Source organism: Bos grunniens, chromosome 6 (assembly GCF_055505025.1).
Source record: "Bos grunniens cultivar Pamir isolate PY7600 chromosome 6, Bosgru_T2T1.0, whole genome shotgun sequence".
Classification (NCBI taxonomy): Eukaryota; Metazoa; Chordata; class Mammalia; order Artiodactyla; family Bovidae; genus Bos; species Bos grunniens.
In genome coordinates, this window is record NC_141170.1 from 109,614,487 (window position 1) to 109,639,983 (window position 25,497).

The window sequence follows — 25,497 nt, forward strand, 5'->3', positions numbered from 1 at the left end:
TACTCCATTGTGTATATGTACCACAGCTTTCTTATCCATTCGTCTGCTGATGGACATCTAGGTTGCTTCCATGTCCTGGCTATTATAAACAGGGCTGCAATGAACATCGGGGTACATGTGTCTCTTTCAGTTCTGGTTTCCTTGGTATGTATGCCCAGCAGTGGAATTTCTGGGTCATAAGGCAGTTCTATTTCCAGTTTGTTAAGGAATCTCCACACTGTTATCCATAGGGCCTGTACTAGTTTGCATTCCCACCAACAGTTTAAGAGGGATCCCTTTTCTCCACACCCTCTCCAGCATTTATGGCTTGTAGGCTTTTGGATCACAGCCATTCTGACTGTGTGAAATGGTACCTCATTGTGGTTTTAATTTGCATTTCTCTGATAATGAGTGATGTTGAGCATCTTTTCATGTGTTTGTTAGCCATCTGTATGTCTTCTTTGGAGAAATGTGTATTTACTTATTTGGCCCATTTTTTGATTGTGTCTTTTATTTTTCTGGAATTGAGCTGCATCAGCTGCTTGTATATTTTTGAGATTAGTTGTTTGTCAGTTGCCTCATTTGCTATTATTTTCTCCCATTCTGAAGGCTGTCTTTTGACCTTGCTTAGAGTTTCCTTTGTGGTGCAGAAGCTTTTAATTTTAGTTAGGTCCCATTTGTTTATATTTACTTTGATTTCCAATATTCTAGGAGGTGGGTCATAGAGGATCCTGCTGTGATATATGTCAGAGAGTGTTTTGCCTATATTCTCCTCTAGGAGTTTTATAGTTTCTTGTCTTACATTTAGACCTTTAATCCATTTTGAGTTTATTTTTGTGTATGGTGTTAGAAAGTGTTCTAGTTTCATTCTTTTACAAGTGGTTGACCAGTTTTCCCAGCACCACTTGTTAAAGAGATTGTCTCTTCTCCACTGTATATTCTTGCCTCCTTTGCCAAAGATAAGGTGTCCATAGGTGCGTGGATTTATCTCTGGGCTTTCTATTTTGTTCCATTGATCTATATTTCTGTCTTTCTGCCAGTACCATACTCTCTTGATGACTGTGGCCTTGTAGGAGAGCCTGAAGTCAGGCAGGTTGATTCCTCCAGTTCCATTCTTCTTTCTCAAGATTGCTTTGGCTATTCGAGGGTTTTTTTTTTAATTTCCATACAAATTGTGAAATTATTGGTTCTAGCTCTGTGAAAAAATGCCGTTGGTAGCTTGATAGGGATTGCATTGAATCTATAGATTGCTTTCGGTAGTATACTCATTTTCACTATATTGATTCTTCCAATCCATGAACATGGTATATTTATCCATCTATTAGTGTCCTCTTTGATTTCTTTCACCATTGTTTTATAGTTTTCTATATATAGGTCTTTAGTTTCTTTAGGTAGATATATTTCTAAGTATTTTATTCTTTTCATTGCAATGGTGAATGGGATGCTTTCCTTAATTTCTCTTTCTATTTTCTCATTATTAGTGTATAGGAATGCAAGGGATTTCTGTTGTTGATTTTATATCCTTCAGATTTACTATATTCATTGATAAGTTCTAGTAATTTTCTGCTGGAGTCTTTAGGGTTTTCTATGTAGAGGATCATGTCATCTGAAAACAGTGAGTGTTTTACTTCTTCTTTTCCAATTTGGATTCCTTTTATTTCTTTTTCTGCTCTGATTGCTGTGGCCAAGACTTCCAAAACTATATTGAATAGTAGTGGTGAGAGTTGGCATCCTTGTCTTGTTCCTGACTTTAGGGGAAATGCTTTCAATTTTTCACCATTGAGGATAATGTTTGCTGTGGGTTTGTCATATATAGCTTTCATTATGTTGAGGTATGTTCCTTCTATTTCTGCTTTCTGGAGAGTTTTTATCATAAATGGATGTTGAATTTTGTCAAAGGCTTTCTTCCAGCAAACAAAAACCCAGGTCCAGATGGCTTCACAGCTCAATTCTACCAAAAATTTAGAAAAGAGTTAACACCTATCCTATTCAAACTCTTCCAGAAAATTGCAGAGGAAGGTAAACTTCCAAACTCATTCTATGAGGCCACAATCACCCTAATACCAAAACCTGACAAAGATGCAACGAAAAAAGAAAACTACAGGCCAATATCACTGATGAACATAGATGCAAAAATCCTTAACAAAATTCTAGCAATCAGAATCCAACAACACATTAGAAAGATCATACACCATGACCAAGGGGGCTTTATCCCAGGAATGCAAGCATTCTTCAACATCTGCAAATCATTCAGTATAATACACCACATTAACAAATTGAAAAATAAAAGCCATATGATTATCTCAATAGATGCAGAGAAAGCCTTTTTTTTTTTTTAATTGGAGGATAATTACAATATTGTGGTGGTTTTTGCCATACATTGACATGAATCAGCCATGGGTGTACATGTGTTCTCCATCCTGAAACCCCCTCCCACCTCCTTCCACATCCCATCCCTCTGGGTCATCCCAGTTCACCAGCCCTGGGTATCCTGTCTCATGCATCAAACAGGACTGGTGGTCTATTTCACATATGATAATATACATGTTTCAATGCTATTCTCTCAAATCATTCCACCCTTGCCTTCTCCCACAGAGTCCAAAAGTCTGTTTTTAAATCTGTGTCTCTTTTCCTGTCTCACATATAGGGTCATGGTTACCATCTTTCTAAATTCCATATATATGCATTAGTATACTGTATTGGTGTTTTTCTTTCTGGCTTACTTTGCTCTGTATAATATGCTCCAGTTTCATCCATCTCATTCATTAGAACTGATTCAAATGCATTCTTTTTAATAGCTGAGTAATTTTCCATTGTGTAGTTCTTTAACCACTAACACCTTAGGTATGACACCACCTAGGCAATATCTATAAAATATGATCCTATTTACCTCCTACTATTATAGAATGAGCTTCCCTGATGGTTCAGACAGAAAAGAATCTGCCTGCAATGCAGGAGACCCAGGTTCAGTCTCTGGATTGGAAAGATCCCCTGGTGAAGGGAATGGCTACCCATTCCAGTATTCTTGCCTGGAGAATCCCATGGACAGAGGAGCCTGGCAGGCTAAAGTCCATGGGGTCACAATGAGTTGGACACGACTGAGTGACTAACACACACACACACACTCACACACTGTAGAATATCTATACTTGAGTAGATATCTGTATTTTAATACAATCTAAGCATTCTATCAAACTTACTGAGAAATTAAACAAAAGAATTAGCACATGTTTAAATCAAGAATAATCAGATTGAAAGTTATTTTATTGCCAAGAAATTAACTAACACACACACACACACAAAAGAAATTAACTAACACAGAACCCGGCATTGATATTTTAAGGTCCTATGGTTAAAATGACATTATCTGGTTAGCATAAGAAACAGCCATATACTAATGTTCTTTATAAGCAATTTCAAGGAGATTACTATCAAAATTCAATTTTGAAATGATTCTGTTAACTTATTAATGAAAGGATTTCAATTTATTTCCCCTGAGGAGGTCAGAAACACTGGTAGGATGTTAGATCCAAGAGTTGTAATGTTTTACGATGGTTTTATTTTCAAAGCACTGTGTGCCAAATTAAACCTTGGAAGGAAGTTGATGTACCATTTGATTCTATAATTACTGACTTGGCCATGGACAAGCTGCTTACTCTAGATAGTAACAACTGAAAGTAAATTGCCCAGCTGTTACTGATGCTTTAAGAGACTGTATAACAGAACAGTGGTTTCAACCCGCATTTCAGGTTCTCTATTCTAAACAAATATGATAGCTTGATGACTTTTTTTTTTTTACTTTTTTTCAACAGTCCATGAGGAAATCCTTAAATATATGTTTAATAATGCATTTATATTCAAAATTAGGCACTGCTAATCAAAAGTAATAAAATAGAGAATACTACTTCAAAATAAGAAATTCAAGGTTATTTCAGACTTCTTATTGTAATAACATATATTTAAAGTATCAAGTTATCAAAAATGATTGATTTATATGTGCAGGAACTAAAAATCAATCATGTTAAAATTAATTGAAGTAAATAAATATTCCTTAAGTTTAATTTTTATGATTCATTTACGTGAATGTGATAAATTTCTCATGCCGATCTTCTCAAGTGGAAGCTTAACTGTGATGAAGTAGTTAAAAGGAATTAAATTTGAAGTAGTATTGTATCTAATGTACATAGCAGCTTGAGGATTGTGTCACACTGAAGAATTTAAAAGTCTATCGTATGTTATTTTGTGGCTTAATATCAATTATTCATTTAGAGTACCCTTTACATTTGGTTGTTTCAGTTAGCTCTTGCTGTGTAATAAACTATCTAATGGTTTTAAACAAAGTATTTGGCTTCAAATTTTGTGACTGTAATTTGGGTTGACATAGTTGGGTACTTCTATTCACCTCCATTGATTCACCTGTGTATGTGTTTGCTGTCAACTACCAGTCAGCTGGGGAAGTCAACACTGTTTAAGGAATTTTGAAATCTGGCTAGGCACATGTTACAAGGTCTGCTTCTCTGGTGACAAAGAGTTATCTTTATTAGGCCTAGATTTTGCTCCTTGGAAGTGTCAGCTGTTACTTGTAACACTGCTTTGGTGAAGCAAGAGAATAATATGATACTTTCTCACAGGCTTTACAGAGCTCAGAAGAATATGCCTCATTAACATATGATTTAGATATTTAAATATTTTGGATTAGAAATTATAATTTTTTACCATGTTAAGACCATTTGGAGTTGAATATAACTTAAATGTCATTTTCTTAGTAAGGATTGACATTTTCAATTTTGCTTTTATTTAATTTTGTCTTTACAACAAGAGAGCTCCTAAATTCTTGACAGAAGTCTCTGAAGACAGAGGCAGCTTAGATTCCCGTCTGTTTATGGAACTTTTTGAGAAATGTATTAATGAGTTGGCAGAGACAGAGCCTTTAAAGCCTGGCATATCTGATTATCATGTCATAGCACAGGAAAAGAACCCTAAGGCATTAAGAATTCTCAAACATTAGTAGTGGTTTTCCCTAAAGGTAGTTAAGTACACTGACAATTTAGTAAAGTAGCACATCTTCGTGATTATCCTTTCACTGACTGACTCTGAAATTTCATCACAAATGCAAAGTATTCTCACTTCCTCACCTTAGATTTAAAGTTCCAGGTTTCCATTTTATGTAGATAAATGTACAGAGTGTGGGCCAATAATAACATGTTTTTCATTGTACCTCAAATAATAAAATTATGTTCTTTAATTTATAGTTGTGGAATATTGTGAAGTGGGTGGTTTTATTTCTTGAAACTGTCAGCTATTCAAATACCTATAATCTTACTTGTAAGCATATAACTTTATTAGTCTTGAAAGTGCATAAGTGAAAGTGAAGCTTGCTCAGTTGTGCCCGACTCTTGGTGACCCCATGGACTATACAGTCTATCGAATTCTCCAGACCAGAATACTGGAGTGGATAGCCCTTCCCCTCTCCAGGGCATCTTCCCAACCCAGGGTTTGAACCCAGGTCTCCCACATTGCAGGAAGATTCTTTACTAGCTGAGCCACAAGGGAAGCCCAAGAATACTGTAGTGGGTAGCCTATCTATCCCTTCTCCAGTGGATATTCCCGACCCAGGGATTGAACTAGGGTCTCCTGCATTGCAGGTGGATTCTTTACCAACTGAGCTATGAGGGAAGCCCAAAGTTATTAGTTGAAGTTACTAGCCTTATAACTTATAAAAAGGAAATTTTAATACTCATAAGTATTATAAGACTGTTACTCCAAATTGCCTATAACCTCATGGTGTGGTGCTTGCAAATATTTTTGAGTGATTTTGTAGGTGAATTTTACAGAAAATGAAACTATTTCATGAAAATCACTGTGATTCTTATAGAGGAACTGGAATTGGAGCAGTAGCCAGTATAGGGAGACTCTGTTACAGGGTTTTAGTGACATAGCCTCTTTCAATCAGAGAAGGCAATGGCACCCCACTCCAGTACTCTCGCCTGGAAAATCACATGGATGGAGAAGCCTGATGGGCTGTAGTCCATTGGGTCACTAAGGGTCAGACACGACTGAACGACTTCACTTTCATGCATTGGAGAAGGAAATGGCAGCCCACTCCAGTGTTCTTGCCTGGAGAATCTCAGGGACAGGGGGGCCTGGTGGGCTGCCATCTGTGGGGTCGCACAGAGTCGGACAGGACTGAACCGACTTAGCAGCAGACATAGCAGCATCCTCTTTCAATAATTTGACTCAGAAGCATTTTAGACAGACTGAATTGATGCTTTTGAACTGTGGTGTTGGAGAAGACTCTTGGGAGTCCCTTGGACTGCAAGGAGATCCAACCAGTCCATTCTGAAGGAGATCAGCCCTGGGATTTCTTTGGAAGGAATGATGCTGAAGCTGAAACTCCAGTACTTTGGCCACCTCATGCGAAGAGTTGACTCATTGGAAAAGACTCTGATGCTGGGAGGGATTGGGGGCAGTAGGAGAAGGGGATGACAGAGGATGAGATGGCTGGATGGCATCACTGACTCGATGGACGTGAGTCTGAGTGAACTCCGGGAGCTGGTGATGGACAGGGAGGCCTAGCGTGCTGCGATTCATGGGGTCGCAAAGAGTCGGACACGACTGAGCGACTGAACTGAACTGAACTGAATATTCTTACGAGTTGTATCAGACATGAACATACTCCAACACATTGATCCATAATGTTTTTATAAGTTCAAACTTTTTTTTTTACAATGGTTTTGGCATACAAACCACAGGCATACTGATCAAATTATTCCCAGAGTATGTTGGGTAGGTTGGATAACAGAGTCAAGTTTCAGAACAGTGTCTCTTGCTTAGCATAAGTACTTGTATTAAAAGTAACATACCTGTGTACAAGACAGAAAGAGTATCACATATGATAGCATGTGTAAAATAGGTACATGTTGGTATACTGAAATACTCTTATTAACTTAAATGTAGATTAAGAAACAATGAGGTAGAAACAGGAAAACAATCTTTGCTTCTACTTTCCATTTAAATTATTTCTTTAAACCCTTTATTTTCTTAATCCTAGATGAAAACATAAGAAATTTCCTTAGGATTCTGTTCAGGTAATATGGTGGGCATATGTGTTCTGTTCAGGGCATATGTGGATATGCCCCCCTGACTTTCCATGGAATACAATGATAAGATCTAGTCAGAATGCATGGGGAATGTATTTGAGGATTGAAAGTAAATAGGAACTGCTTGACCAGATTCTAAGTAACCTATGTGATCTGAATTTTTTATTTTCCTCCCTGTTCCCTCTAGCCCCAACACATGAACTTAGCTTAGTGGTAAACCTGGATAGCGCATGATAATGCAGACAGAGGGCTCCAGGAGAAGCTTTCTGCCTCTGACTTAAAGAGCAGGAACCTCAACTTCTAAAGCTAAGCGTAAGTTTAAAAAAAACCCTATAACTTGTTTTTTCTTTTGTCTTTTTCTGTTTTCTCTGTGCCCTGGACCATAGATAGTTCACTGACATTGGTAACTACAGTGGCAGCAGAGAGAGAAACAATGCATTACCTTTAGGGTAACAATAATTCAGATGTTAGAGATTAATAATTAATCTTTAATTAATAATTAGAAAATTTTCACCAGAAGCCATGGAAGAAGGAACTTGAACAACATTTAAAGTATTGAGAAAAAAGAACTGTCAAATGCTAAATTATATAGCCAGTGAAAATATCTTTCTGAAATGATGATGAAATAAAGATATTTTCAGATGAAGAAAAACTAAGAAAATTCATCACCAACAAATAAGCTCTAAAATTGTTGCTAAAATTTCTTCAGGCATAAAGGAAATGATACTAGAAGGAAACCTAGAACACTGAAATATCAGGAAGAAAGGATGAACAACAGAAATGATATATATTTAAGTCAATATTTGCAATTGTTTGGCAATTGCCTTATGTATATACACACACATATATTGTATACATACATGCACATACTTGCTAAACATGCTTTAAGAACTCTAGAGGATAGTTTATAGTATATCTGTATAGTTTACCTATATTTTTGTGTGTATATATATATATATATATATATATATAATTTCACTTGAAGTAGAAAGATGTTGATTTTAAGTAGCCTGTGAAAAGTATGCATTTTAAATCCTAGGGTTTTTTTTTTTTTTTTTTCTCTGCAAAATAAATTTTCCAAAGAGATATATTTAAAATTACAATTGATACATTAAGCTGGAACATAATATTCAAATAACTCAACATAAAAGAGAAAAAGGGAAATAAAAAGCAGGAAAGAAGACAACAAAAAAGAGTAATCCAAATCAGTCAATAACTACATTTCTGGAAGTTTATTTTAAGGCACCTATTAAAAAATATAACTTGTTAAAAGGTATTAAGAAAACAACACAACTCTATATTGTCCATAAGAAACTCACTTCAAAGTTAATGATATATATATTGGTTAAGGTCAAAAGGATAGAAAAAGTAATGCTCTGCAAAAGCTAATCAAAGAAGGTTTGAGTGGCTATGTTACTCTCTGAAGTAGATCTCAAAGCAAATTACCAGGGATGAAAGAAGATATTATATATCGATAAAAGGATCAGTTCACCAAGGGGAAATAACAATCTTAAATGTTTGTAAACTTAAAAATAGAACCTTAAAGTACACAAAGCAAAAACTCAAAGAAATGAAAGTACCCTGGAAGCTCATCCATCCTAAATTGCATCCGCCACCCCTGTCTCTTGCAGTCACATCATTTGTTTGTTTGTTTGTTTGTTTTTAAATTTCACTTTTGCTTTCCCATTGTCACCACATATGCTGTCTTAGCCCCACTTCAAACAATATTTTCTTGACCTCACATCGCTATAGAAACTATCATGTTTTTTTTTTTTCCTTTTACAGTAAAAACTTAGGAGTTGTCTGTGTTCCCTCTGTCTTCACCTGCACTCCTCTGACTGCATATTGTACACATTTTATATGCCCATAATTCCATAATAATTGCAGTTCTCAAGGTCATGAATGCCTCGACATCGCCTAATCCGATAATCATTCTTCCTTTCTCACCTTTCTGAACTTTTGGCAGCATTTGACAGTGCTGATCATTCCCTCTGTGGAGTACTTTCGAACTCCATCCTTTGACCTCACTGGCTGTTTCTTTCTCCCCGTTTTTGGATCCACTTCAGGTAACTGACCTATGAACAAGGAAAGACTCTACCCACCTCCCTAGTAGCAGCTTTTTCTAAAATTGGTCAATTTGCTGTATCTTCTAATTGCTCAAGCGAAAACGAACAAACAGAAAAGCACAATTTTGTCCTGAATGTCTGTTCATCTTTCACATGAAATTCATTAGCAGATCTAGTTTGAAATTTTTGCATTGGCCTCCAAGAAATCTCCCTCTTTTTTTTTTTCTCTCTTGTTTCCATATGCACCCACTGTATTTTCCACACTACTCTGAGAGTGATCTTTCTGAATGTGAAGTTAGATCATGTCTTATCTCTGGTGTTCCACTCTCACAAGAAAAGCCAAAGAATTTTTATGTCCAACAGGGCTCTACATAGTCTTCCCCTCCTGATAAGCCATCCTCAATTCCTTCTCCTAGCTCATTCACTCAGCACCATCCAGGCACTTTGATCTCATTCTTTTTTCAGTGCATGGAAAATGTTCTGTAGGTCATCTGTAACTGCTCCTCTACAATCTTACTGAGCTGTTCCTCAGTTATATCTATGGCTTTTACTAGCAATTCTATTATAAGTATTGTATCTCTCATCACTTTATGACCCTTAACCTGTTTTTTCCCCTCATTCTTAGTTCTTTCTACCACTTGCCATAATGTGTATTTATTTGTATCTGTTGTATTTCCTGTTTTCCACTTAAAACTGAGTGATACAAAAACAGGCCTTTTCCCTTTAAAAATTTTTAATGACCTATAATTGATATCATATTTATTTCAGGTATAACATGATTCATTATTTGTACATATTATGAAATAATCACCACAGTGTCTAGCTACATTCTTTACTATACCTAGTTAATTTTTTTTTTTTTTTGTCATAATAAGAACATTTAAGATCTGCTCTGGAAGCAAGGTTCAAATACACAGCACACTATTGTTAGCTATAATCCTCATGCTGTACTTTACATCCTATGATGTATTTATTTTATAACTAGCAGTTTGTACCTTTTGACCACCTCACATTTTTTATTGGCAGTGTTTCTATCAGTGAAAGTAAAGACTGACATGTAATAGCTGCTCAGTAAACATTTGACAGATGACTAGTGGAATGTAAAGGGGACTGTTGTGCCTGAGAGACAGTGATGATCAGGAGGAAGACTGGGTAATGTATACAAGGAAAGTAAGGACACCGAGGAGCCACTCTGTGGCTTGAAACAGAAAAGTGATAGTACCTGCATTGGAATGGTGAGTGATCACTGTGTCTGCTGTGGCAAGAATGGATTTTAGGGAAACAGGATTCAGGAAATTAGGTGCCTAGTGAACAGTCTCAGAGAGAATTGTGGCCTAGACATGTACAGTAGGGTATTCCAGCATAAGCCACAGAGTGGGTGGTGGGGATGTGACCACTAAAAACGGATGTTTTCAAGCATCCAGAAGGCCGTTTAACATGGGCATCTAAAGATGGTGCTGACGGTATGTAAGGGGGAGGCCACACCACGGTAGGTGAAAGGAGGGACTGCATGAGATTATTTAGATAAGAATAGATGAATGCACAATGTAGTCCAACAAATACATTTAGGTATTTGAACAGGGCCCAGAGAACAACAACAAAGAATGAAAAAGAGAAGCCAATATCATGAGGTTAAGCCCATAGTATAATGGTATAAACTAGGAGAGAGTGGTAAGCCTAAAGAAGCCAATAGTATAAAATGTTTCAAAATGAAAATGATAGTTAATGGTACCAAGTGTTCCAGACAGAGAGCATGTAGGTTGAAAATATATAGGCCTAATAATCTATTAGATAAGCAATGTGAAATTCCATAAGGTTCATAGAATTCATTCATTCAACAGCAACATACATGTAGCAGAACAGTGTTTTTGGAATGGCACTAAATTTTATCAAAGAAGACAGAATTACAGTGTTAATATTCTAGTGGTTGACACAGGCATTAAGTAATTGATAGCAAATAAATCTCTTTATAATTTTATTTTTTAAACATGCCATTATATAATCATTTTCCCTGGTAATTTTCATTCATGGAGTTGATTGTACAGGTATATTTGTATGTACAAAAAGTAATATATGTAGGGTTATTTATTGCACTATTGCTGATTGTACTGCTGTTTCTCATAGCAAAATAATGTTGAAATAAGGTACTTATTCATTTATTGGTAGATAAATAAGAAATGATATAGCAGTAAGGCTTCTGTGTAGCTGAACTGTGAATGAAGAATGGGTTTATGCACTGATATGAATTGACCACTGAGATACAGACATAAATATAAGACATATATAAACAGAAGAAATTGCTGAATATTGTTAATACTATAATGTTATTAGTGTAAAAAATCAGAAAAACTAATACATGTATTATCTTGAACATGCATGCAGTATTTTCAGAATTTTCTTCAAGATGCTGTTTTTTAATCCTCATTCAGATACAAAACTACTTATTTGAGGTACAGCGATTGGGAACTAGACTTCTACAGTGTACTGTTTTGTGAATTTTAGGTTTCGAAACAAATGTTATGCTATACAAAGTAAACATTTAAAAAGATTTCTGAAAAGGGGTTTGCTCCTATTTAAAAAGTGATTAGTGTTCATTTCTTTTCATTGTTGATTTTATTTTTATTTGTTTTGTCAGCGATCTAAAACATATACATGGAAGGACACCCCAGTGGGAAATGGAAGAGGACGCCTTGTCATGAACCTTTCTAATTACATCCTATTCTGCTGCCTCATAGTTCCAGATGATTTATAGTTAATCTCTGGTCAGTGACATTGATGCAGGAGAAAAAACAGTTGCAAAGGTAGGCTCAGAAACATCTTTGAAATAAAATACACAAATCATTTCTTAAAGAAAGGTCACCATCAGTAATTGTTACATCATTTCAGTTAAGTCTCTCGGTCGTGTCTGACTCTTTGCGACCACATGGACTGCAGCACAACAGGCCTCCCTGTCCATCACCAACTCCCGGAGTTTACCCAAACTCATGTCAGTTGAGTCAGTGATGCCATCCAACTCTGTTGTACCCTTCTCCTCCTGCCTTTAATCTTTCCCAGCACCAGGGTCTTTTCAAATGAGTCAGCTCTTCACATTAGGTGGCCAAACTACTGAAGTTTCAGCTTCAGCATCAGTCCTTCCAATGCATATTCAGGACTGATCTCCTTTAGGATAGACTGGTTGGATCTCCTTGCAGTTCAAAGGACTCTCAAGAGTCTTCTCCAACACCACAGTTAAAAAGCATCAATTCTTCGGCACTCAGCTTTCTTCAGAGTCCAACACTCACATCCGTACCTGACTAATAGAAAAACTATAGCCTTGACTAGACAGACCATTGTTAGCAAAGGAATGTCTCTGTTTTTTAATATGCTGTCTAGGTTGGTCATAACTTTCCTTCCAAGGAGTAAGCATCTTTTAATTTCCTGGCGGCAGTCTCAATTTGCAGTGACTTTGGAGCAACAAAAAATAAAGCCTGCCACTGTTTCCCCATCTATTTGCCATGAAGTGATGGGACCAGATGCCATGATCTTCATTTTCTGAATATTGAGCTTTAAGTCAACTTTTTGACTCTCCTCTTTCACTTTCATCAAGAGGCTCTTTAGTTCTTCTTCCCTTTCTGTCATAACGATTGTGTCATCTGCATATCTGAAGTTATTGATATTTTTCCTGGCAATCCTGATTCCACCTTGTACTTCATCCAGCCCAGTGTTTCTCATGGTGTACTCTACATATAAGATAAATAAGCAGGGTGACAATATATAGCATTGATGTACTCATTTTCCTAGTTGGAACCAATCTGCTGTTTCATGTCCAATTCTAACTGTTGCTTCCTGACCTGCGTATAGATTTCTCAAGAGGCAGGTCAAGTGGCCTGGTATTCCAATCTCTTTCAAAATTTTTCACAGTTTATTGTGATCTACACAGTCAAAGGATTTGGCATAGTCAATAAAGCAGAAATAGATGTTTTTTAGAACTCTTTTTTTTTTTTCCTTATCCAGCAGATGTTGGCAATTTGATCTCTGGTTCCTCTGGCTTTTCAAAACCAGCTCGAACATGTGGAAGTTCAAGTTCATGTATTGTTGAAGCCTGCTTGGAGAATTTTGAGCATTACTTTACTAGTGTGTGAGATGAGTGCAATTGTGTGGTAGTTTGAGCATTCTTTGGCATTGCCTTTCTTTGGGATTGGAATGAAAACTGACCTTTTTCAGGCCTGTGGCCATTGCTGAGTTTAGTGCAGCACTTTCATAGCATCATCTTTCAGGATTTGAAATAGCTCAACTGGAATTCCATCACATCCATTAGTTTTGTTCATAGTGATGCTTCCTAAGGCCCACTTGACTTAACATTCCAGGATGTCTGGCTCTAGGTGAGTGATCACACCATTATGATTATCTGGATCATGAATATCTTTTTTATACAGTTCTTCTGTGTATTCTTACCACCTCTTCTTATATCTTCTGATTCTGTTAGATCCATACCATTTCTGTCCTTTATTGAGCCCATCTTTGCATGAAATATTCCCTTGGTATTTCTAATTTTCTTGAAAAGATCTCTAGTCTTTCCTGTTGTATTGTTTTCCTCTATTTCTTTGCACCAGTCAATGAGGAAGGCTTTCTTAACTCTCCTTGCTATTCTGTGGAACTCTGCATTCAAATGAGTATATCTTTCCTTTTCTCCTTTTCTTTTTGCTTCTCTTCTATTCACAGCTATTTGTAAGGCCTCCTTAGTCATTTTTCATTTTTGCATTTCTTTTTCTTGGGGATGGTCTTGATGCCTGTCTCCAATACAGTGTCACGAACCTGCATCCATAGTTCATCAGGCACTCTGTCTATCAGATCTAGTCCCTTAAATCTATTTCTCACTTCCACTGTATGATCGTAAGGGATTTGATTTAGGTCATACCTGAATGGTCTAGTGGTTTTCCCTACTTTCTTCAATTTAAGTCTGGATTTGGCAATAAGGAGTCCATGATATGAGCCACAGTCAGCTCCCAGTCTTGTTTTTGCTGACTGTATAGAGCCTCTCCATTTTTGGCTGCAAAGAATATAATCAATCTGATTTTGGTGTTGACCATCTGGTGATGTCCATGTGTGGAGTCTTCTCTTGTGTTGTTAGAAGAGGTTGTTTGCTATGAGCAGTGCATTCCTTTGGCAACCCTTTGCCCCACTTCTTTCTGTATTCCAAGTCCACATTTGCCTGTTACTCCAGGTGTTATTTGACTTCCTACTTTTGCATTCCAGCCCCTATAATGAAAAGGACATCATTTTTGGTGTTAGTTCTAAAAGATCTTGCACGTCTTCATAGAACCGTTCAACTTCAGCTTCTTCAGCATTACTGGTCGGAGCATAGACTTGGATTACCGTGATATTGAATGGTTTGCCTTGGAAATGAACAGAGATCATTCTATTGTTTTTGAGATTGCATCCAAGTGCTGCATTTTGGATTCTTTTGTTAACTCTGATGGCTACTCCATTTCTTCTAAGGGATTCTTGCCATAGTAGTAGATATAAGGGTCCTCTGAGTTAAATTCACCAATTCCAGTCCATTTTAGTTTGCTGATTCTTACAATGTCAATGTTCACTCTTTCCATCTCCTGTTGACCACTTCCACATTACTCTGATTCATGGACCTAACATTCCAGGTTCCTACGTGATATTGCTCTTTATAGCATCAGACCTTGCTTCCATCACTAGTCACATCCACCACTGGGTGGTGTTTTTCCTTAGGCCCTGTCTCTTCATTCTTTCTTGAGTTATTTCTCCTCTGATCTCCAGTAGCATATTGGGCACCTACTGACCTGGGGAGTTCATCTTTCAGTGTCCTAACTTTCTGCCTTTTCATACTGTTCATGGGGTTCTCAAGGAAAGAATACTGAAGTGGTTTGACATTTCCTTCTCCAGTGGACCACATTTTGTCAGAACTCTCCACTATGACCCATCCTACATGTCGTGGCTCCAGTTTCATTGAGTTAAACAAGGCTGTGGTCTATTTGATTAGATTGGTTAGTTTTCTGTGACTGTGGTTTTCAGTCTGTCTGCCCTCTGATGGAGACGGATAAGAGTCTTTTTTTTTTTTTAATGAAATCAATATTTTATTTTATTTTATTTCTTTTTTTTGTTTTTAATTTTATTTTATTTTTAAACTTTACATAATTGTATTAGTTTTGCCAAATATCAAAATGAATCCATCACAGGTATACATGTGCTCCCCATCCTGAACCCTCCTCCCTCCTCCCTCCCCAAAGAGTCTTATGGAAGCTTCCTGGTGGGAGAGACTGTCTGAAGGGGAAACTGGGTCTTATTCTGATGGGCAGGGACATGCTCAGTAAATCTTCAATCCAATTTTCTGTTAATGGGTGGGGCTGTGTTCCCTTCCTGCTATTTACCTGGGGCCAAACTATGGTGGAGGTAATGAAGATAATAGTGACCTCCTTCAAAATTTTACGTAAGTTGTGTATATATCCTGGAGGTCATTTCTTTTGTATTGAATTCTCTCCATGGTCAATGTAAGTATTAGATTTTGTTTCTCTTGTAAATAATGAAATACCTAATGCCACTCAGTTTTTATTTAAAGATACCTAAATTTAAAAGTATTTAGTGTAGCACAAAGCAACTAGTGATACATTTAGCAAAATTTAAGGTCATTGGCAGAATTCAGAAAAACACATATTTAAAGCACATAATTTTCTATGTATCAGATTTCTCTCTGATGTGCTGGTGTTGTTGTTCAGTCTTTTCCGACTATTTGCAACCCCATTAACAGCAGCATGCCAGGCTTCCTTCACTATCTCCCAGAGATTGCTCAAACTCATGACCATTGACTTGGTGATGCCATCCAACCATCTCATACTCTGTTGCTCACTTTTTCTCTTGCCCTCAATCTTTCCCAGCATCAGGGCCTTTTCCAGTGAGTCAGGACTTCACATCAGGTGGCCAAAATATTGGAGCTGAGCTTCAGCATCAGTCCTTTCAATGAATATTTAGGATTGATTTCCTTCAGGATTTACTAAGCTGATCTCCTTACAGTCCAAGGGACTCTCAAGAGTCTTCTCTAACACCGTAGTTCAAAAGCATCAATTCTTCCGCATCAGCCATCTTCATGGCCCAACACTCACATCCATACATGACTGCTGGAAAAACCATAGCTTTGACTATGCAGACCTTTGTTGACCAAGTAATGTCTCTGCTTTTTAATACACTGTCTAGGTTTGTCATAGCTTTTCTTCCTAGGAGCAAGCATCTTTTAATCTCATGGCTACAGTCATCATCTGCAGTGATTTTGGAGCCCAAGAAAATAGTCTGTTACTAGTTTCCATTTTTTCCCCATTTATTTGCCATGAAGTGATGGGACTGGGTGCCGTAGTCTTAGATTTTTTAATAATGAGTTTTAAGCAAGCTTTTTCACTCTGCTCTTTAACCTTCATCAAGAGGCTCTTTTAGTTCCTCTTTACTTTCTGCCATTAGAGTGTTGTCATCTGCATATCTGATGATTTCAACCTGTGCTTCATATAACCTGGCGTTTTGAATGATGTATTCTGCATTTCATTTAAATAAGAGGATGACAGTTTATAGCCTTGACAGACTCCTTTCCCAGTTTAGAACCAGTCTTATGTTGTTCCATGTCTGGTTCCATCTGTTGTTCCATGTTGCTTCTTGACCTGCATACAGATTTCTCAGAAGGCAGGTAAGTTGGTCTGTTAGCCCCATCTCTTGAAGAATTTTCCATAGTTTGTTGTTATGCACTCAAAGGCTTTAGTGTAGTTGATGATTCAGAAGTAGATGTTTCTCTGGAACTCTCTTGCTTTTGCTAGGAGCCAGCGGATGTTGGCAGTTTGATCTCTGGTTCTTGTGCCTTTCTAAATATAGCTTGTGCATCTGGAAGTTCTTGGTTCACATGCTGTTGAAGCTTAGATTGAAGGATTTTGAGCTACATGTGAAGTGAGCACAACTGTACATTAATTTGAACATTCTTTGGCATTTCCTTTATTTGGGATTGGAATGAAAACTGACATTTTCCAGGCCTGTGGCCACTACTGAGTTTTCCAAGTTTGCTGGTATATTGAGTGAAGCACTTTGACAGCACCATTCTTTAGGATATGAAATAGCTCAACTGGAATTCCATCACCTCCACTAGCCTTGTTTATAATAATGCTTCATAAGGTCCACTTGATTTCACAGTCCAGGATATCTGGCTCTATGTGAGTGATCATACCATCATGATTATCAGGGTCACTAAGACCTATTTTGTACAGTTTCCCTGTGTATTCTTGTCAGATCTTCTTAATATCTTCTGTTTACATTAGGTCGATACTGTTTCTATCTTTATTGTGCCCTTCTTTGCATGAAATGTTCCCTTGGTGTCTGTCATTTTCTTGGAGGTCTCTAGTCTTTCTCATTCTATTGTTTTCCTCTATTTCTTTGCATTGTTCACTGTGATATATGGGAATTAACAGTTGGTCAACTCTTCACAGAGTGGTTGCAAGAAAACATAAGTTTTGGTTTTGAGCTGCTAGGTGCAGAGGTGGTCAATTAGGAGAAGGAACCAAAGTGAAAATGAGAACCAAGACTTTATTCATTTACTACAAACTTGTAGTAAAGTCGCTCAGTCGTGTCTGACTCTTTGTGATCCCATGGACTGTAGCCCACCAGGTTCCTCCATCCATGGGATTTTCTAGGCAAGAGTACTGGAGTGGGTTGCCATTTCCTTCTCCAGAGGGTCTTCCCCACCCAGGAATCGAACCTGGGTCTCCTGCATTGTAGACAGACTCTTTACCATCTGAGCCACCAGGGAAGTCACAAACTTGTAGGCAGGAAGGCAAAACAGGAGGCAGGAATGTTGCATTTTCCCCTCTATTGGTATCAGGAAGTGTCAGTCTGATGACACAGCACAAGTGGTGTAGTCCTCTCACTGCCAAGGAGCCTTGAATGAAAGTTTTCTGATGTTTTAGGGACCCAGGGAGCTTGGTGGTTGGAGTGAGGGAACGGCTAGGAGTAGAAAAGGGCTAGGAGGAGCTCCTTAAAAGTGCTCCAGCCTAAACTTGCATTCCCTTTACTGAGAGGCCTCTGACTGAAGGCACTTGAGCAGGGAATAGAAGCAGGCCTGGAGCATGGTTGGCAGGGAGGGAGGAACTCAGAAGGGACCAGTGGGCCTGTGTTTACATCTCTCTCCAGAAAACGGTAATGCACTGGCTGTGCACTCACTGTGGCACGCAGAGGGCTACTGTCTCCTGTGAGACTTGACAGGTAAAGCCGTGTGCTCACCTGTGGTCAGGATCAAAAGATCACACACAGAACTTGGGCCTGGCGCCAGACTTTTTAATAAGCTATGTGAACGTGTTTCTAAAGCTGTAAAGTATTATTTATATTTAAGATATACATATTATTAATGCAATTAAAAGTATGAGTGTACAAGCAGTATTTCCTTATATAGAGAAAATAATTCTATAGAACGTTTAAATTTAAGACAAATGTCACGTTACTCTCCCCTTGCTCTAACCTCCTGTTGTAGGTGACTACTGGGAAGAAATTGTTAATGCTACTGCTAAGTCACTTCAGTCATGTCTGACTTTGTGTGACCCCATAGATGGCAGCCCACCAGGCTCCCCCATCCCTGGGATTCTTCAGGCAAGAACACTGGAGTGGGTTGCCATTTCCTTCTCCAATGCATGAAAGTGAAAAGTGAAAGTGAAGTCGCTCAGTTGTGTCCGACCCTCAGCAACCCCATGGACTGCAGCCTTCCAGACTCCTCCATCCATGGGACTTTCCAGGCAAGAGTACTGGAATGGGGTGCCATTGCCTTCTCTGGAATTGTTAATATGATAATTTAAAATATTTTGAGAAAGAACAATTATACTGATTAAAATGCAAAGAAAACTTTTTCTTGTTGGGGACAATGGATATTGGATTGTGAAAATATGATTTAAGATCCAAGTATCCTGAGAAATTTGAAGTGACTCCATGAGCAGGTTGTACATAATGATATTGTATGAATATATTAACATTTTAGATACTTCTGATAGAATTTGGTTTGGATTGATTTTATCTTTACTGTATTATGGATGTCTGAGTCTAGTTGGAAATAGTATTTGGCCTCCTTATACTGCAACAGATGGATTATTTGCATAAGTAAGATGTTATACGTGGGCTTGTTTTTTTGGCTGCCTCTAGATTTATGACACCAAATTATGTTTTATGCATACAGAAGAAAATCTGATAAGGTAAAGGATGTCAGTGGAAAGAAGAGTTAATTTAGTTCCTCTTACAAATAGTAAGGGCTTCCACGGTGACTCAGATGGTAAAGCGTCTGCCTGCAATTTGGGAGACCTGGGTTCCATCCCTGCATCAGGAAGATCCCCTGGAGAAGGAAATGGCAACCCAGTCCAGTACTCTTGCCTGAAAATCCCATGGATGGAGGAGCCTGGTAGGCTACAGTCCATGAGATTGCAAACAGTTGGACACAACTGAGCAACTTTACTTCACAAATGGTAAATGTTTTTACAGTCACTCTGATATCATTTTGGGTATGTGAATTAATTGCTTCATTCATGGATGTATATACCTTACATAGAAGGTTTTTAAAGTTAAAAAATGGCTATAATGTTTAGAAATCATCTGTAACTTTATTTCTAATTGTATTAAGTTTGAATACTATGTTTGAACTTTTCAGTAACTATGTATTATTTTTCACTAAGATTTCGGATTTTATCTGCCAACTCTACAATTATATATCAGTTTAAATAACTTAAGCATAATGACATTTAAATCGTTTTAGAATGTGTAATAATATTACACATTCATATCATTTAGATATGAAAATGCTTTAGGGGAAAAAGTTAAAAAATAACTTCCTGTTTAAAATATGATACGGATCCATTTTTCTTATGACTGCATCTCATTTAATTCTGATACATCAGTTAGAAACATGTAACATTGTGAAATAAGCATTAGTTTATTTAGCTCAAGTATGCTTAGGTTTAAATCTGCTCTCTATTATATAGCTAAACAGAGACAAATTAATGAGCTCAGTTTCCTCAGTGGCATTTATATGGGTAATAAAACTATCACACACTACTGTTGAAACATATTAAATTATATATTCATGTAGGTATACATATGTCTTTATGTGCAATTATATACACACACATGCAAAGCATTTTTAATATTGTATGTGACTATCTAGGTTGTTCATAACTTTCCTTCAAAGGAGTAAGCGTCTTTTAATTTCATGGCTGCAGTCATCATCTGCAGTGATTTTGGAGCCCCCAAAAATAAAGTCTGACACTGTTTCCACTGTTTCCCCATCTATTTTCATGAAGTGATGGGACCGGATGCCATGATCTTCTTTTTTTGAATGTTGAGCTTTAAGGCAACTTTTTCTGTCTCCTCTTTCACCTTCATCAAGAGGTTTTTTAGTTCCTCTTCACTTTCTGCCATAAGGGTGGTGCCATCTGCATATCTGAGGTTATTGATATTTCTCCCGGCAATCTTGATTCCAGCTTGTGTTTCTTCCAGTCCAGCGTTTCTCATGATGTACTCTGCATAGAAGTTAAATAAGCTGGGTGACAATATACAGCCTTGACGTACTCCTTTCCCTGTTTGGAACCAGTCTGTTATTCCATGTCCAGTTCTAACTGTTGCTTCCTGACCTGCATATAGATTTCTCAAGAGGCAGGTCAGGTGGTCTGGTGTGTCCATCTCTTTCAGAATTTTACACAGTTTATTGTGATCCACAGTCAAAGGCTTTGGCATAGTCAATAAAGCAGAAATAGATGCTTTTCTGGAACTCTCTGGCTTTTTCCATGATCCAGCGGATGTTGGCAATTTGATCTCTGGTTCCTCTGCCTTTTCTAAAACCAGGTTGAACATCAGGAAGTTCACGATTCATGTATTGCTGAAGCCTGGCTTGGAGAATTTTGAACATTACTTTACTAGCATGTGAGATGAGTGCAATTGTGTGGTAGTTTGAGCATTCTTTGGCATTGCCTTTCTTTGGGATTGGAATGAAAACTGACCTTTTCCAGTCCTGTGGCCACTGCTGAGTTTTCCAAATTTGCTGACATATTCAGAGCAGCACTTTCACAGCATCATCTTTCAGGATTTTAAATAGCTCAACTGGGATTCCATCACCTGTACTAGCTTTGTTCATAGTGATGCTTTCTAAGGCCGACTTGACTTCACATTCCAGGATGTATGGCTCCAGGTGAGTGATCACACCATTGTGATTATCTGGTTCATGAAGATCTTTTTTGTACAGTTCTTCTGTGTATTCTTGCCACCTCTTCTTAATATCTTCTGCTTCTGTTAGGTCCATACCATTTCTGTCCTTTATCAAGCCCGTCTTTGCATGAAATGTTCCCTTGGTATCTCTAATTTTCTTGAAGAGATCTCTAGTCTTTCCCACTCTGTTGTTTTCCTCTATTTCTTTGCATTGATCGCTGAGGAAGACTTTCTTATCTCTTCTTGCTATTCTTTGAAACTCTGCATTCAGATGCTTATATATTTCCTTTTCTCCTTTGCGTTTCACTTCTCTCCTTTTCACAGCTATTTGTAAGGCCTCCCCAGACAGCCATTTTGCTTTTTTGCATTTCTTTTCCATGGGGATGGTCTTGATCGCTGTCTCCTGTACAATGTCACGAACCATGGTGACTGCAGCCATGAAATTAAAAGACGCTTACTCCTTGGAAGGAAAGTTAGGACCAACCTAGATAGCATATTCAAAAGCAGAGACAGTGTTTTGCCAACAAAGGTCCGTCTAGTTAAGGCTATGGTTTTTCCTGTAGTAGTGTATGGATGTGAGAGTTGGACTGTGAAGAAGGCTGAGTGCTGAAGAATTGATGCTTTTGAACTGTGGTGTTGGAGAAGACTCTTGAGAGTCCCTTGGACTGCAAGGAGATCCAACCAGTCCATTCTGAAGGAGATCAGCCCTGGGATTTCTTTGGAAGGAATGATGCTAAAGCTGAAACTCCAGTACTTTGGCCTCCTCATGTGAAGAGTTGACTCATTGGAAAAGACTCTGATGCTGGGAGGGATTGGGGGCAGGAGAAGGGGACGACAGAGAATGAGATGGCTGGATGGCATCACTGACTCAATGGACGTGAGTCTGAGTGAACTCCGGGAGTTGGTGATGGACAGGGAAGCCTTGCGTGCTGCGATTCATGGGGTCACAAAGAGTTGGACACGACTGAGCGACTGAACTGAACTCATAGACATATATTTGTGTATTCTTATTTGTATATTCAGTAGCTGAGAGATATAAATTATCTACCCTTCAAATAGTTTATAATCTGATGATGGAGATAGAGAAAAATAAGTATATAGAAATATAGGGTACCATGGAGCACAGAGTAGAGGCAGTCTGAGCTGAGTGAAGAATATATTTGGAAAAAAAAAAAACAGATTGAATATGGTTAGGCTTTCTAGAAACAAGTGATAAATTAAGAATAAAATGAAAAATAAAATTTAAGGAAAAAAGGAAAATGGTCATTCATGTAGGAAGCATAAAGAGAGACACAGAAGAGTAAAATAAAGTTGTTTAATTAGAAAGCACTTTTTATTGTTGATGATGTTATGCAAGAAAGGAATAGGTAAATGAGTGGCAGATTTTGTGTGTTATGGAAGAAACTTTGGACTTTACTTGGTGACACAGTGTATTAATCTAATAATTAAATTCCTTAAAAGATCCATCTGACAGACTGGTGGATAATGGATTGATTGGATTAAGTTTGAAATAGGAAGATAATTTAGGTGATTATTGGCTTTTTTTTTTTTTTAACCATGAACAAGGTGGAATTCTGAACAAAGTATAAAATATAGATAGAAAAAAGTAGAAAGCATCAGTAAGTCAGTTCAGTCACTCAGTCATGTCTGACTCTTTGCGACCCCATGGGCTGCAGAATACCAGGCTTCCCTGTCCATCACCAACTCCCAGAGCTTGCCCAAACTCATGTCCATTGAGTTGGTGATGGTATTGAACCATCTCATTCTCTGTCAACCCCTTCTCCTTCTGCCTTCAGTCTTTCCCAACATCAGGGTCTTTTCTAATGAATCAGTTCTTCGCATCAGGTGCCCAAAGTATTGGAGTTTCAGCTTTAGCATCAGTCCTTCCAATGAATATTCAGGACTGACTTCCTTTAGGATGGACTTGTTGGATCTCCTTGCAGTCCAAGGGACTCTCAAGAGTCTTCTCCAACACCATGGTTCAAAAGCACCAATTCTTTGGCACTCAGCTTTCCTTGTAGTCCAACTCTCACATCCACATGTGACTATTGAAAAAAAACCATAGCTTGGACTAGCTGGACATTTGTTGGCAAAGTAATGTCTCTGCTTTTTAATATGCTGTCTATGTTTGTTATAGCTTTTTTTCCAAGGAGCAAGCATCTTTTAATTTCATGGCTGCAGTCACCATCTGCAGTGATTTTGAAGCCCAAGTAAATAAAGTTGGCCACTATTTCCATTGTTTCCCCATCTGTTTGCCATGATGTGATGGGACCAGATGCCATGATCTTAGTTTTCTGAATGTTGAGTTTTAAGCCAGCTTTTTCACTCTCTTCTTTCACTTTCATCAAAAGATTCTTTAGTTCTTCTTCGCTTTCTGCCATAAGGCTGGTGTCATCTGCATATCTGAGGTTATTGATATTTCTCCCAGCAATCTTGATTCCAGCTTGTGCTTCATCCAGCCTGGTATTTTGCGTGATCTACTTTGCATATCAGTTAAATAATCAGGGTGACAAAATACAACCTTGATGTACTCCTTTCCCAATTTGGAACCAGTCTGTTTTTCCATGTCCGGTTTTAACTATTGCTTCTTGACCTGCATACAGATTTCTCAGAAGGCAGGTCAAGCGGTCTAGTATTCCCATCTCTTGAAGAATTTTCCACAGTTTGTTGTGATCTACACAGTCAATAAATTCTTAAAATATTATAAAATGAATATTTTAATATATTTTAAAATCACACATTCTTTTAATTTTGTTAGACATTTCAAAGTAGATATGACCAAATAAACTGAAGGAATGCTAATTTTAGAAGTCTAGCGTGCAGATTGATAGCTAGATGGATCTGGGTGCACATGCGCACGTGCAGTATTCATTTATATATGTCTGTACCAATTTCAATCTGGAGTCGATTGAAAATGCATGCTAGAACACAAGCTCACTTTCACAGTTGATCCTGCAGTACAGAAAAATAGTGGAAATAGGGAAATATACATCAGAGTTATTCAGTCATTTCAGGTTAAAGACACATTTTATTCAAAGTTATTGTTGGAGCATAAATATAGCTTCAAATTTTATGTTTTGAAAAGTTCCAAGGCACTTTTAATTCCAAGTTGCATAAGCTGCTTTCAGGAGAAAATAGAACTTAGTTACATAAGACAGAAAGCACATTAAGGTTTTGATCTTGGTGTAGGGAGCAAAGGTTTAGCTCTAGGTAAAAAACATTCAGTTAACGGTAGCTTCAGAGATATTTAAAAAATAAGTACAGTTTATGAGCCATCACTGTCCCCAAAGTAACCATGTTTCCCTGATTCCTGTGATCATTTAAAAATATTTGTCATTCTGTGATGTCTCTATATATTTAATGCTGTGTGATTCTAAGGGGTAAAAACTTTCTTTATTAAAATATTTTGTGGAGAAAAACATCTTTGTTGTTTGATTAAATGGCAGAAAAATGCAGCAGAGATGTTTGTGATTTATGGTAGAGTACTAAGCCGGATTTACATTTTTATTCATCCAAAAATTTATTAAAACATTTCAAAGACACACAAAAAATACTAAGAGAATACCATGGAGGTCTAGTAGTTAGGACTCAGTGCTTCCACTGAAGGGGACACAGTTTGATCCCTGGTCGGGAAACTAAGATCCCACATGCCTTACTGTGGGGCCAAAAAGAAAAAAAGGTAATAAAAATTTAAAAAATAAGAGTGAATAAAGAACATTAAAAAAATTTTTTTAAAGGTATCCATAAATTCATTCCTTAGATACAGCCAGTTTCAAACTATGTCATATTTGTTTTATATGTTTTAATTATTAAAGGCAAAAATAGAGAACTAGATGAAGGAGATTAAGAGGTACAAACTTTCAGTTATAAGATATATGTGTCCTGGATATTAAGTGTACAACGTGTAATACAAATGTACAGTGTGGAATATAATCAACAATACTGTAATAACTTTGTATAATGAAGGATGGTAACTAGACTTACCTTGTTGATCATTTGATAATATACAGAAATATATCATTTTGTTGTATATCAGGAAATAACAGAATGTTGTAGGTCAATTATATATCAGAAACAAACAAACCATTCATAGAGATCAGATTTGTGATTACCAGAGGAAGATAGAGGGAAGAGAGGATAGA

The 25,497-nt window shown here is 37.5% G+C and overlaps 1 long non-coding RNA gene across 1 annotated transcript in view; it reads left to right on the forward strand.

Moving 5' to 3' along the window:
• Nucleotides 1-7,106: 7,106 nt before the first annotated feature.
• LOC147371191 (uncharacterized) overlaps nt 7,107-25,497 on the forward strand; it is an 84,765-nt gene continuing 66,374 nt past the window's right edge. Inside the window, exons 1-2 of the long non-coding RNA XR_015166285.1 lie at nt 7,107-7,391; nt 11,781-11,946. This is a non-coding gene — a long non-coding RNA (uncharacterized LOC147371191). The remainder of the gene's footprint in view (nt 7,392-11,780; nt 11,947-25,497) is intronic.